This window comes from Typopeltis vanoorti, chromosome 13 (assembly GCF_054136105.1).
Source record: "Typopeltis vanoorti isolate ZY-2024b chromosome 13, IOZ_Tvanoo_1.0, whole genome shotgun sequence".
Taxonomy (NCBI): domain Eukaryota; kingdom Metazoa; phylum Arthropoda; class Arachnida; order Uropygi; family Thelyphonidae; genus Typopeltis; species Typopeltis vanoorti.
The window spans coordinates 32,611,961-32,623,960 of record NC_143561.1 but is presented as its reverse complement, the minus strand read 5'-3'; the positions used below and the strand labels follow the sequence as shown (position 1 = coordinate 32,623,960).

General features: G+C 39.8%; 1 protein-coding gene across 7 annotated transcripts in view; it reads left to right on the top strand.

Moving 5' to 3' along the window:
- LOC150100035 (putative ubiquitin carboxyl-terminal hydrolase MINDY-4) overlaps positions 1 to 12,000 on the top strand; it is a 376,809-nt gene that overhangs the window by 139,090 nt on the left and 225,719 nt on the right. The window lies entirely within an intron of this gene.

The following is a 12,000-nucleotide window of genomic DNA, read 5'->3' as shown; positions in this document are numbered from 1 at the left end:
CCAAGGCTCACAACATGGATTTTCATTGTAGGACTGCAATATTCAAACCCCACTTATCTGAACCAACATGCAGTATCATCTTCAGTGGTGTAAAGAGCATGTACAGTGGGACATGGAAGCTTGGAAAGCTGTGTTATGAAGCTACACCCTCTTCAAAGCAAATGAAAGAGTATGGCGATGCCCAGTGAACGTCTCTTTCCAGGGTGTGTAACCCCAACATTCAATTTGAAGGTGGCATTGTGAGGGTATGGTCCTCTGTTTCCTGGTTTGGTTTCACACCTGTGTTTGTTGTGCCATGAATATTGAACTTCAAGAGATATTTGAACATTTTGGGCATTCCTACTTTGTGGTTTCTACAGAAGTGACTATTGTCTCTTTCAGCAAGGCAGTGCACTGTGTCATAAGGCTTCTGCTGTAATTGCATGGTTTGTGAACCTGAACATCACCACACTTGACTGGCCTCCACTGAGCCCTGATCTCAACCTTATGAATATCTGTTGGATGAACTGGAACTTTGGGTGAGCTCAAGGGACCTCTGCCCCACAACATTCCAAGAGCTCATTACATGCCTACAAGAAGAATTGTCTAAAATTCCCACTGATCACTATCATATACTTTGTGGAAAGTATGCCCCATAAAATTGCTGCAGTCATCGTAGTAAAAGGAAATCCTACATTTTATTAAGGTGGGCAGCATGGCTGTTTATTCCTCCTTTGTCCATTGATTTCTTTCTAAGCAGTGTCATCATCATCATCACGACCCATGGGCTCACTGCCCTTTGGTGTCTAATGCCTCCTTCACTATCTTCTTCCACCCTTTTTTTGTCCAGTGCATATTGTCGCAGTTTCTACATCCATTCCACACCAGTCCTTTATGTTCTGGTGATATTCTTGAGGAAACGTGTCAGCAACATTCTGAGAAACTGCTGAGAGCAACATCACTGGATGGAATACCAATCACAGTAATACCTCATAAAACACTTAATTCTTGTAGAGGAGTGATATCAAAATGGGATCACCTTGATGTTCCTAATGAGGAGATATGTTCAAAGCTTAAATATCAGGGAGTAACAAATGTGACATGCATCCTAATGTGTAGGGATGTTATCTGGTTCCAACCAGATAACATCCCAGGAACATCATCCTTACTTTTGATACACCTGAGTCTCCAACAAAGCAGGTATCAACTCCTGTTAGTACATACATCCTTAATCCACTAAGATGCTTTAAATGTCAGAAATATGGGCATGCTTAAACTGCCTGTCATGGCTGAAACCACCTGTGCCTGATCTGGTAGTAAAGAGTATGATAACAAATCTTACTCTGCAAAAAAAAAGTTAGATGTGTCAACTGTTAGGGAGATCATCCAGTTTACTCTTGTGCGTGTCAGAAGTGAACGATTAAAAAGAAATACAAAAAATTAAAACAGAAACAAAATTCAAGATGCAAAAAGGAAACTAACCATCACTACACCTGTTTTGAGTTTCTCTTATGCCAAGAAGGTGGCAGCTAAGAAATTATCAACTGCATCTCATAATTTCACCAGGCATGAACTTTATGATCGCAGAGTGCATCCATCGCATGAAAAATAGTTCCATTTGATGAGAATCCACTTGTCAAAAAGATTATGGCAAAGATATCACTTAAAGATAAACCACCAGAGACACCCCCCCCCCCCAAAAAAAAATGGATATTTCAATATCCACTGAAAGTAAATTAAACTTGCCAACTGACCTTGACACATAAGATGTATTGAATATTTTACTAGAGGAAGAGAAATACTGGCCATCCATATTTTCCAAAAACAGTTGATAAATATAAACCTCTCAAAGGTAAGCCCTTATCCTCCCAAAAACCAGACTTTAAAGACAAAATAATAGGAAAATTTTTACATTGGAATGTGGGGTCAGAATATCGATGATATCAAGAGTTTGTTGTAGAAACACAAACCTTTCTGTTTCTGTCTACAGGAAACATACTGAAGACCCACCTCCAGTTCCTTCTGTTGTACAAAGGAAGGAACTGGAGGCGGTTCTGCTCATGAAGAGGTAGTTATCCTAGTGGGCAGTCATGCTCCTTTCCATCATGTCCAGCTTAATACTGCTTTGGAAGCAGTAGCAATTTGCCTATCCATGAGATTTCTTATTACAGTATGTTCAATTTATTTACCACCGAGTATAACCTTATCTTGCAATTTAGCAGCAATGGTAAGTTGTATACCACGAGTGAACAAGAGGACACAATTTTGAGTAAAGTGAATGACAAACAATATTAAACAGGAATTGCATGTGAAAAAGAGGCTATGGAAGAGATATAAGGAGACAGGTGAAGAGAAGATGCATGAAGAGTATAAGACACAGGCCAGAAGAGTGACTACTATGGTAAGGAAGACAAAACTGGAATATGAGAGGAGATTAGCCCTATGATCCTAGGGAATTTTTTAGATGTGTGGCCAGTAGGAGGAGAAATGACTGTGGAAGAATGATATTGTGGGATAAAAATGGGAATAGAGTGACGGATGCAGAGGACATAGTAGAATTGTTCAATGAACACTTTATTGGAGTATTTCATCCTGCAGGAGTCAGTTTTAATGTTAGAGTGATTGGGAAGGTTCGAGGTTTAGAGATACAGGAGGAGAGTGTGTTTCAAATACTGAGTACTCTGGATGTCAATAAAGCTGTGGGACTGGATGGTATTTCACCACGAGTTTTGAGAGAATGTGCTAGGGAACTGACAGGGCCTTTGACCTGGCTATTGGAAAGGTGCCCATGGAATGGAAGGAAGGTAAGATAGTGCCATTGCATAAGGGCGGTAGCAGACTGGAAGTGTCTAATTATAGGCCAGTTTGTGTATCATCAGTGGTTAGTAAGATCTTGGAGAAAGTAATGAAGGACCGTATACCGCATTGGGCAGATGAGGGTAATGTTCTCTGTGAGAGTCAACATGGATTTGTGAAGAGGCGCTCTTGTTTTAGCAATATGCTAGCCTTTTATGATAAAGTTACAAGAGCATTAGATGAGGGAAAGGCATATACTGCCATTTTCTTAGACTTAGCGAAGGCATTTGAGAGGGCGCCACATGATAAGCTGATATTTAAGTTGCAGCACATGGGTCTGGATGTCAAATTGGTCAACTAGATTCAGGATTGGCTGTCCAGTAGGTGTCAGAGAGTTGTGTATGGTGGGACAGTTTCAAGGAAGCATAGGGTTACAAGTGGAGTCCCACAGGGCTCAGTACTGGGACCTATATTGTTTAACCTTTATATCAATGACATTGTCAGTGGATTGCAAGGGGATATTCAGTTGTTTGCAGATGATGAGAAGCTGGGAAGGATTATTTGTAATAGTGCAGATGCGGCAGCCCTGCAAGAGGATTTGAATAAGCTAGATAGATGGGCAAATGAATGGAGGGTATCAGTTTAATGCAGCAAAATGTAAGGTCTTGAGGTTTGGGACACATCGATGGGATGCTGCATACTCTAATGGGAGGAGTTAAACTGCAGGAAGATCTGGGAACTGGATGAGATCTGGGGTTGATGATTGATAGAAACCTGAAATTTAGGGGACATATTGCAAAGGTAGTGAAGGTAACACAGAGGATTGCTGCAATAATGAGAAGGACAATGACCTGCAGAGATAAAATGGTTATCATTCTGTTGTATAAGCCTCTGATCAGACCACACTTGGACTATTGTTCTCAGATTTGGTCCCCAGGATTTGAAGGGGATAAATTAACTGTGGAAAGGGTACAAAGGCAGATAACGAAGATGGTTTCAGGACTGTGCAATGATAGTTATGAGCATCGGCTGAGGGAATGTGGACGGCAGAGTTATGTGGATAGAAGAAGGAGAGGTGATATGATTGAGACTTTTAAACTGTTGAGAGGTGGTTACAGGGTTGACACTGGGGAGTTCTTTTGCTTGGTTGAACAGCGGGAGGGAGTGATGACAAGAGGCCATCCCTGGAAGTTACGAAAGGAAACTGTATGCAAGAGGGTGAAAGTGGTTTCTTTGTATGGAGGGTGGTTGAACCATGGAATGCATTGTCTGATGGAGTGGTGAGAGCGAGAACGGTCAATGAGTTCAAGGAGTGGTATGATGACTTTGTGTTTCTTGGGGGGGGGGGGATCTCCCCTCGATGGGTCTTGATTGACTTTGTGTTTCTTAGGAAGGATCCCCCCCCCCCCTCACGATGAGTCTTTTGACTCTATGGAGGCCTGAATAATAATAATAATAACTGCCTGAACTCTCACTTCTTATGGGCAACTTTAATGGTCACAGTATTCTGTAGGATAGTGGCAACACAAATAGATGAAGTTGTATCGTTGAACAAATCCCTGACAATAAGAAATGACCTCTCCCTTTAGAATAATAATACTTTCTTCCATATGCCTACCTGCTGATATTCTGCAATCCTTCCTACAATATGCTCCCCTTCCATTCTTCTACTGCTCATGCGGAATGTCAAAGAAAACATATATGGAAGCGATCGCTTTCCTGTTCCTTGCACAGTTTTCACAGGAACCATGTTCTCCTACATGGATGCCTATATGGAAAATGGACTAGGCTGACTGGAACACTTTTTTCCATCTTGCAAAATTTAATACTAATACAGTCAATCGAACACCTATCAGTGAAGCAGTAAAGTATGTAACAGACTGCATTGTCCAGGCAGCAACAGTCTTCATTCCAAGAACATCATCTCAATTTCGACTCTATCCAGAGCCTTGGTCAAATCCAGAATGTCAGGCAGCTAAAAAAGATCAATACTAAGCATTCAGTATATTTCATAGATAACCCACTACGTCAACTTAATAGCTTTTAAACACACTTGGACCAAAGCACATTATGTGAGACATTAGAGTCAAAAACAGTCTTGGATCCGGTTTACCTCATCAATTAATCAAATGACCAGTGCAAAAATTGTATGGGATAAAATCCAGAAAATGAAAGGTAGATATAAGTGATGCATTTATTTATAAATGAAGCAAGAACACCTGGTTTCAGTTTTCTTTGATGTGGAAAAAGCTTATGACACAACCTGGAAATATGGCATATTAAAAGGCCTCTATAACCTAGGTCTCAGAGGACACCTTATTATTAAAACTTTCTGTCCAAGCAAACTTTCCAAGTCAGAGTGAGAAGTATGCTGCCTCAGCCATATTATCAAGAACAGGGTGTTTTCCACAACTCTGTCTTAAGTGTTACACTTTTTGCTATCAACGTTAACTCGATCATTGAACAGCTTCCTCCCACTGTAGACATACAAAGTTTTATATTTGATGACCTCACAATTTACTCTCACTCTCATAACATGAGAGTAATTGACAGACAACTTCAGCAAACAGTTTTTTATTTATTTTGCATGATGATACAACAGCCATGAGCCCCTTTTATGGGGAGGTACAGCACCATCTCAAGCTCCCCTATTTTATCCGTGCTCAGCACTGGCATAACTGATGAAATGAATCAGACCTATGACTTGCAGGGACAATTTCCTAAGTATTCCTGACTGTAATCTGTGCATGTTCATGGGGCTGGTTTTCCTGTTCTGGGGGGGGATGCAGGACCTGGGACCTGCTAACTCACTTTTCAGCAAAAGAGACCACATATAGGTTCCTCGTGTCACTGATGGGAATCGAACCCTTTCCGACCAGTGGGCTTCGTCTATACCAACTGAGCTGCGGAGGCTCAGCAAACAATTGACTGTGTTTCTCTATGGGCTCTTAGTAATGGGTTCAGGTTTTGAAGAGAAAAAAAGTGTGTGTACACTTTTGTTGAAAACGCACTCGTAACCCAGATCCTGAATTAAGAATGGGATGAAAACTTACATTCCTAAGAGAAGTGCAAGAGTGTATCAACTAAGAGAAAAGTGCAAGAGAGAGCTTTGAATTTCCTTCACACTCTATCCTCTACTGAACTGGATGCAGAGCAATCTTCATTGCTTCATCTTTATTGTGGATTATAGGTTCTCAAGCAGTGTCATCGCATGCCCATTTTGGTTGGGTGTTCTGTCATATGGCTTATGCTCCTGCGCTTCAAAATGCACATCGATTTGACATACAATTGCATTTTTTTATTGATGTATGAAAGTTTTAAGTGTGCATAGCACATCAGTGCTCATCTTAATTGGTCCAATGCAATTAATTGTAACCAAATCTGCATAGCATGGGTGACAGTGTGTTTGTTTTAAGAATGTTAGAAAACAATAATTTAGGTGAATACTATATTTGATTGGTATATTTGAATTAGTCAAAGGTGTAAATATAACATCACTGAAAACACACGTATAACCACAGTGATTAGTCTTAATACATAAACATTTCGTCCCAAGTATCTTGGGACATCATCAGCACAGTAATTCAATCAATACTAGGAATAACATACAGTTAGGGTGCATGATTACAATGGAATCTCAATATGCGTGCAGTAAGGTGTTATAGAAGTAAATTAAAATAACTGAAAAAAAAACAAAACAAAGAGACTATTTTACACAATTTTGTATGACAATTTCCCATACGTTAGGAATGGTAAGAACGTCGTTGCAGTTTAAATTTGGTCTGTGTAGTAGGGCTTCAGCACTTTCTTTATATAGACGTTCATGTTTAAATAAAGATCTATGTAAAAGTTTCGACTTTTCCCAATTGACCCCATGGTTTGGGTTTTCAACTCTGTGTTGAGAGAGACCAGATTTCTATGGTTTGAAAAGACGAATGTTGTCTTGATGTTCCGAGATGCATTTCTGAACAGATCTACCTGTCTATCCAAAGTAAGACAATTTGCAAGAACATGGGATCTCATAAACGCCAGGTAACATCAGAGGTGAGAGTTTGTCCTTAGGAGAAGGTAACAAGTTATAGATCTGGTTGATGGGTTTGTAAGTAGTGGCCAAATTGTATTTCTTCATAATTTTTGAAAGCCATTCGAAGATGCCTTTGACATAAGGTATGGGAATCCTATTGGCTTCTTCTTGTCTAGGTTGGTGTGTGTGGGGAAGTAACTGATGATTTTTTGAGTTGTTTTAAGATTATATCCATTAAGTATGGCTGTATTTTTGATTATTTCTAGTTCTTGGTTTAGAGATTCTTCGGAGGAGCAGAATTTATGTGCTCTGGTAACTAGTGATTTAATGATGCCAAATTTCTGAGATGGATGATGAGCGGAAGAATTGTGAATGTAGCGACCTGAAAATGTAGGCTTATGTGGCGATGAAACCATCTTCTTTTCTTTGAATATGTAAATCCAGAAAGGATTTAGAAAGGATAATCTCCTTGTGGAGATTCTTTTTCTAGCGTAAAGTTGATGCGAGGGTGAAGAAGATTTATTTTGCTAGAAACAGGTGTAATTCATGTTCAGAATGATCCCAGATTGCAAAGATGTCGTAAACATATCATAACCAAATTTTTGGTTTGGTTCAAAATTGAGAAAAGTTGAAACTTTTACATAGATCTTTATTTAAACATGAACGTCTATATAAAGAAAGTGCTGAAGCCCTACTACACAGACCAAATTTAAACCGCAACGTTCTTACTATTCCTAAAGTATGGGAAATTGTCATACAAAATTGTGTAAAATAGTCTCTTTATATATATATATATATGTATGTATATGTGTATATATATATATATATATATATATATGTATGTATATGTATATATATGTATTAAAACTAATCACTGTGGTTATTAGTGTGGTTATACGTGTGTTTTTAGTGATGAATTCACCACAGTTTTCATTATATAAAAAATATAACATTAAATTTGAAAGAGGAGGATTAGGCTTACCTCCGCAAAACATCTTACACAAAATATCATAGAATCTGAAAAAGCTCGAGCAGAAAACAGACATTCAGTTGATCATCAACACTGTTTCCCATTGTAAATATGGACAAAAAATTATAAATTATTTATAGAAAATTATATATTAAAACTTGTCTATGTCGGTGTCCTAAACACATCAGTTCACACTTCATGCACACAATACAGATGAAACTTATAAAATAAAAACACAGTTGGGTGCTTGTCTCAGTGCCCACCCTGCCTTGCCTTCTAGCTGGTTTAAAACTACTGGTAAACTGAGAATTTGATGCACTGCACCATCAAACCAAACACAATGGACCACAACCAAAATACATGTGTTTTTACTACAGATCTGAAAAATTCTCCCACACAAAATAGTTAAAAAAAAATCAAAAATCCAATCAAAAAATCATAAAAGATAACAGAAATCCAACCAAACCACCCACCAACACTAATTTTTACCAAAAAAACAAAAAGTTTCCACATCCATGTCACCAACATCAGTGGCCTAAAGAGCAATATAAATTATGTGCACCACCACCACCTACAGTCATCTAAACCAGAACTACCATTCCTTTCAGAGCCCCAACTGGCAACTCAACAGCCACTGTACACCTCAGCTGCCCAAACTACACATCACACAGCCATATCTTTCTGTCACAGGGGTGGCAACTGTGCATTTGTCAGAACCAACATACTATGCCAGAGAAAGCAAACCTGGAATCCCAAGTGTTTGATCTGCTTTGGCTTCAAATTTCTATTCCAAATTAACCTGCCCTTTTCATATGCTACCTCTATTGCTCTCCACACTCCGTCAGCCACTCTGACCTCTTCAACTTTCTCTCTCTAAAGCTCGACTTTCTGCAATCTAATTACCCCAGTAGTGAGGTCATCCTTCTTGGGGATTTCAATGTCCACAACTGATATCACCAGTTTCACCGAAGCAGGCAGGGATGTTGAGGTCTTCAAAATCAGCAGTGATCTATCTCATATCATCAGTCATCCTACCAGAATACCTAACAATCCCCTCCAATTTGCCAATATGCTTGACCTCTTCCTAACAGGCAACCCTCCCAGGTATATTGTGGTTGTCGGTTCTCCTCTTGGAAACTCGGACCACAACCTCATATGTCTCTTTTGCCACAGAACAACCTTCACCCACCAGTTTACAGTCCTGTATCCTTTGGTGCTACAAGGGTGCCAACTGGGAGGACTTCCATGACTTCTATTCCTCCTTCCCATGGTCTGATTACTACTGCTTCAGTTCTTCTGATCCAAACACCTGCTCAGACGGAATAACAGAAATCATCCTCACAGGAATGAAACTTTCATCCCCTATTCCACCCCAAATTCTCAGTCGCCATCTTGGTTCTCAAAAAAGTGTGCCAGTGCTGCAGAAGAAAACACTTCTTCTTACCACATTTGGCTCAAGACCAAACCTCCATTTGTAAAAGAATCATGACCAAGTTCAAGTCAGACTTTGAAAGGGCCAAATGCCACAAACTCACCTCCTGCCCAAATGGCAGTCGTTCCTTTTGGTCCCTTGCCAAGGTCATTGGGTGCAACTTCTGCCCACCCAGGTTTTCACCACTCTCACATCCAGATGGTACTATAGTCACCTCACCTGAAGACAAGGCCAACTTACTTGCATCACTCTTCTCTTTTAATTCCTGCATTGATGACCTGGGGCAAAGTTCCCTCCAGTTCAAAAAGAACTACTTTCTTCGTGTCACCTCCAAATCATCCTTAATAACCTGAACACAAACAAGGCACCTGGTCCTGATGGTAAACTACTGTGTTATAAAATTGTTCCCCAGAACTAACACCTATCCTCTATCACCTTTTCAATGTATCAATCTATCCTATTCATTTAGCATCTACCTGACAACATGGAAACAGGTCCACATGCAGCTAATCCCAAAAAAAGGTGATAAAAGTCAACCAATGAACTACTGTCCTATTGCTCTCACTTCTGTTCTCTTAGAAATTATGAAGAAGTCGATAATAATCAACTCTTGAACCATCTAGAGACATACCAACTAATCAATGACCTTGTGGTGTTATGGATTTCGCCACTTGCAATCTACAGCTGATCTTCTTGCTTTCACCACTCAGCTATGGACACATGCCATGGAGTAATTTGGAGAGACTCGTGTGGTTCCCCCTCGACATTTCAAAGGCATTTGATTGAGTTTGGCACTGAGTCCCACTTACCAAACTACCATCCTATGGTCAGCCTTCCTCACTCTGCAACCGGATTGTCAACTTTCTCACTGGTTGCTCACTACATGTCTTGGTAGACTGTTTACATCCTATGATTTCTCCACCAATGCAGGGGTAACCCAGGGTTCTGTTTTTTCACTCACTCTCTTCCTTCTGTATATAAATGAACTCCTTTTCATTCATCAAACCTTGTTGTGTTAAGTATTGAACCCTCAAGATCCTCCATGACCTGAACTCAGATCTAGCTATATCCCAGTGGGGCAAAGACAAACTTGCAAACTTCAATGCCACCAAAACTCAGTTTTGTCATATCTCTCACAAGAAAGACCTTGCATCCCTCCACCTTATCTTCAATAATACTGAGATATCCGAACACGATCAGATTTCTCTTCTTGGACTGACTTCCATCTCTGATCTTTCCTGGCACAGCCATATTTCAACTATAGCTTCTGCAGCCGTCAAAATCTTGATATACTTTTTTGCACAAGACACTACTTCACACCTTCACAGCTGCTAACTTTATTCAAAGCCCAAATCTGCCCAGCCATTGAATATTGCTCCCATATTTGGGGTTCTATCCAGAAGAGTGCAATTCAGCTAATTAATGATCCATTTCTCACAGACCCACTTCAATCCCTCTCTCATCGATGTTCAGTTTCATATATGGATATTGCTCTGCTGAATTGGTCAGTATTATTTCTCCACTCTCCTGAAAAATCAATAAAAAAAGTTTTACAGTCCATCTCAAAACTCACCTAACCAACTTCACTACCTCCTCTTTTATTCCATGCTTCTGTCCTTTGGAACAGTCTCACCCACTCTGCCTTCCCCAAAGATTACAACCCTCAGCTGTTCAAGCAAAATGTGAACAGACTCCTTTCTTCTATTCCTCTTGCTCACACATGGTACTAATGTGCCGTAGGTCTTGTGGCCTTTCGTGTATGGATCAGATAAAAAAAAAAATCTGACATCATTTTGACTTAACAGAACTGCCAACTTCCCACTGACTCTTGTTGGCTGCAAATCATCTGCTATCATCAACACTCCATCCCCTGTCCTGTCTACTCTCTCCACTCTGAAAATACTAAATCCATCACATTCTATTCCTGTAACTATGTCATCTGCTGTTAGGCAAGTTTCACTAATGCCTGTAACTTTTGGCAAGGTTGCACTAACTAATGCCAAAAACTCCTCGCTCTTGTCCTGATGTTTCTTGCATTAGTGTTTAGAAACTGTAGTAGCATCCCCTTAGGTTCCCAACTACCTTTCTATTCTGACTACCTCCCCTTGAATATTGTTGCTTGAGAGACTAGATTCTGCATTTTTTTATTCATTCACACACTCATTCGTTTCATTGGTACCTTCACACACACACACACACACACACACACACACACTTGCTTGCATCTGCACTCATTTCTTTACTTTTCCTGACTTTGTACTTCCACACTCAGGCTAATAGGTCCACAAACTCTACATCATTCCTTCTGCAACAATCTGCATATTGTTTTGCTATTTGTCATTGCCCTCCTTCTCAGTTTGCCTCTATCAGTGTGAAGCAGAGTTATAAACTTCACCCTCTCACTCTTCTTTTTCACTTCTGCATATAACCCTTTCACATCCTCCCTCATACAAACTTTTCACTTGTCAGGTCATTGGTTCTGGCCAAAACAATCAATTCTTTCACCTTCCCTTTCTACATCTGACAACATGACCAATGTTATTAATTTTTACACCAGGGAAACAAGATTTTGTAGCTCTTTTGTGAAGTTCTCTTCTTATCATAGACCTGCCATAAAGAATATCCACTTATGCTCTTTCTCTTGTTTATTCTTAGAATTTATTTTTTGCTTCAGACCTCTTTTTTCTGTTCTCAGTTCAACTGATCTCTTGCTGTTTCTGCAGCCTTTCAATCTCATGCTTTGTCCTGTGAAGGACTACATGCAAGCATGCATTTCTTTATTCAGGTCTTTTACATTCT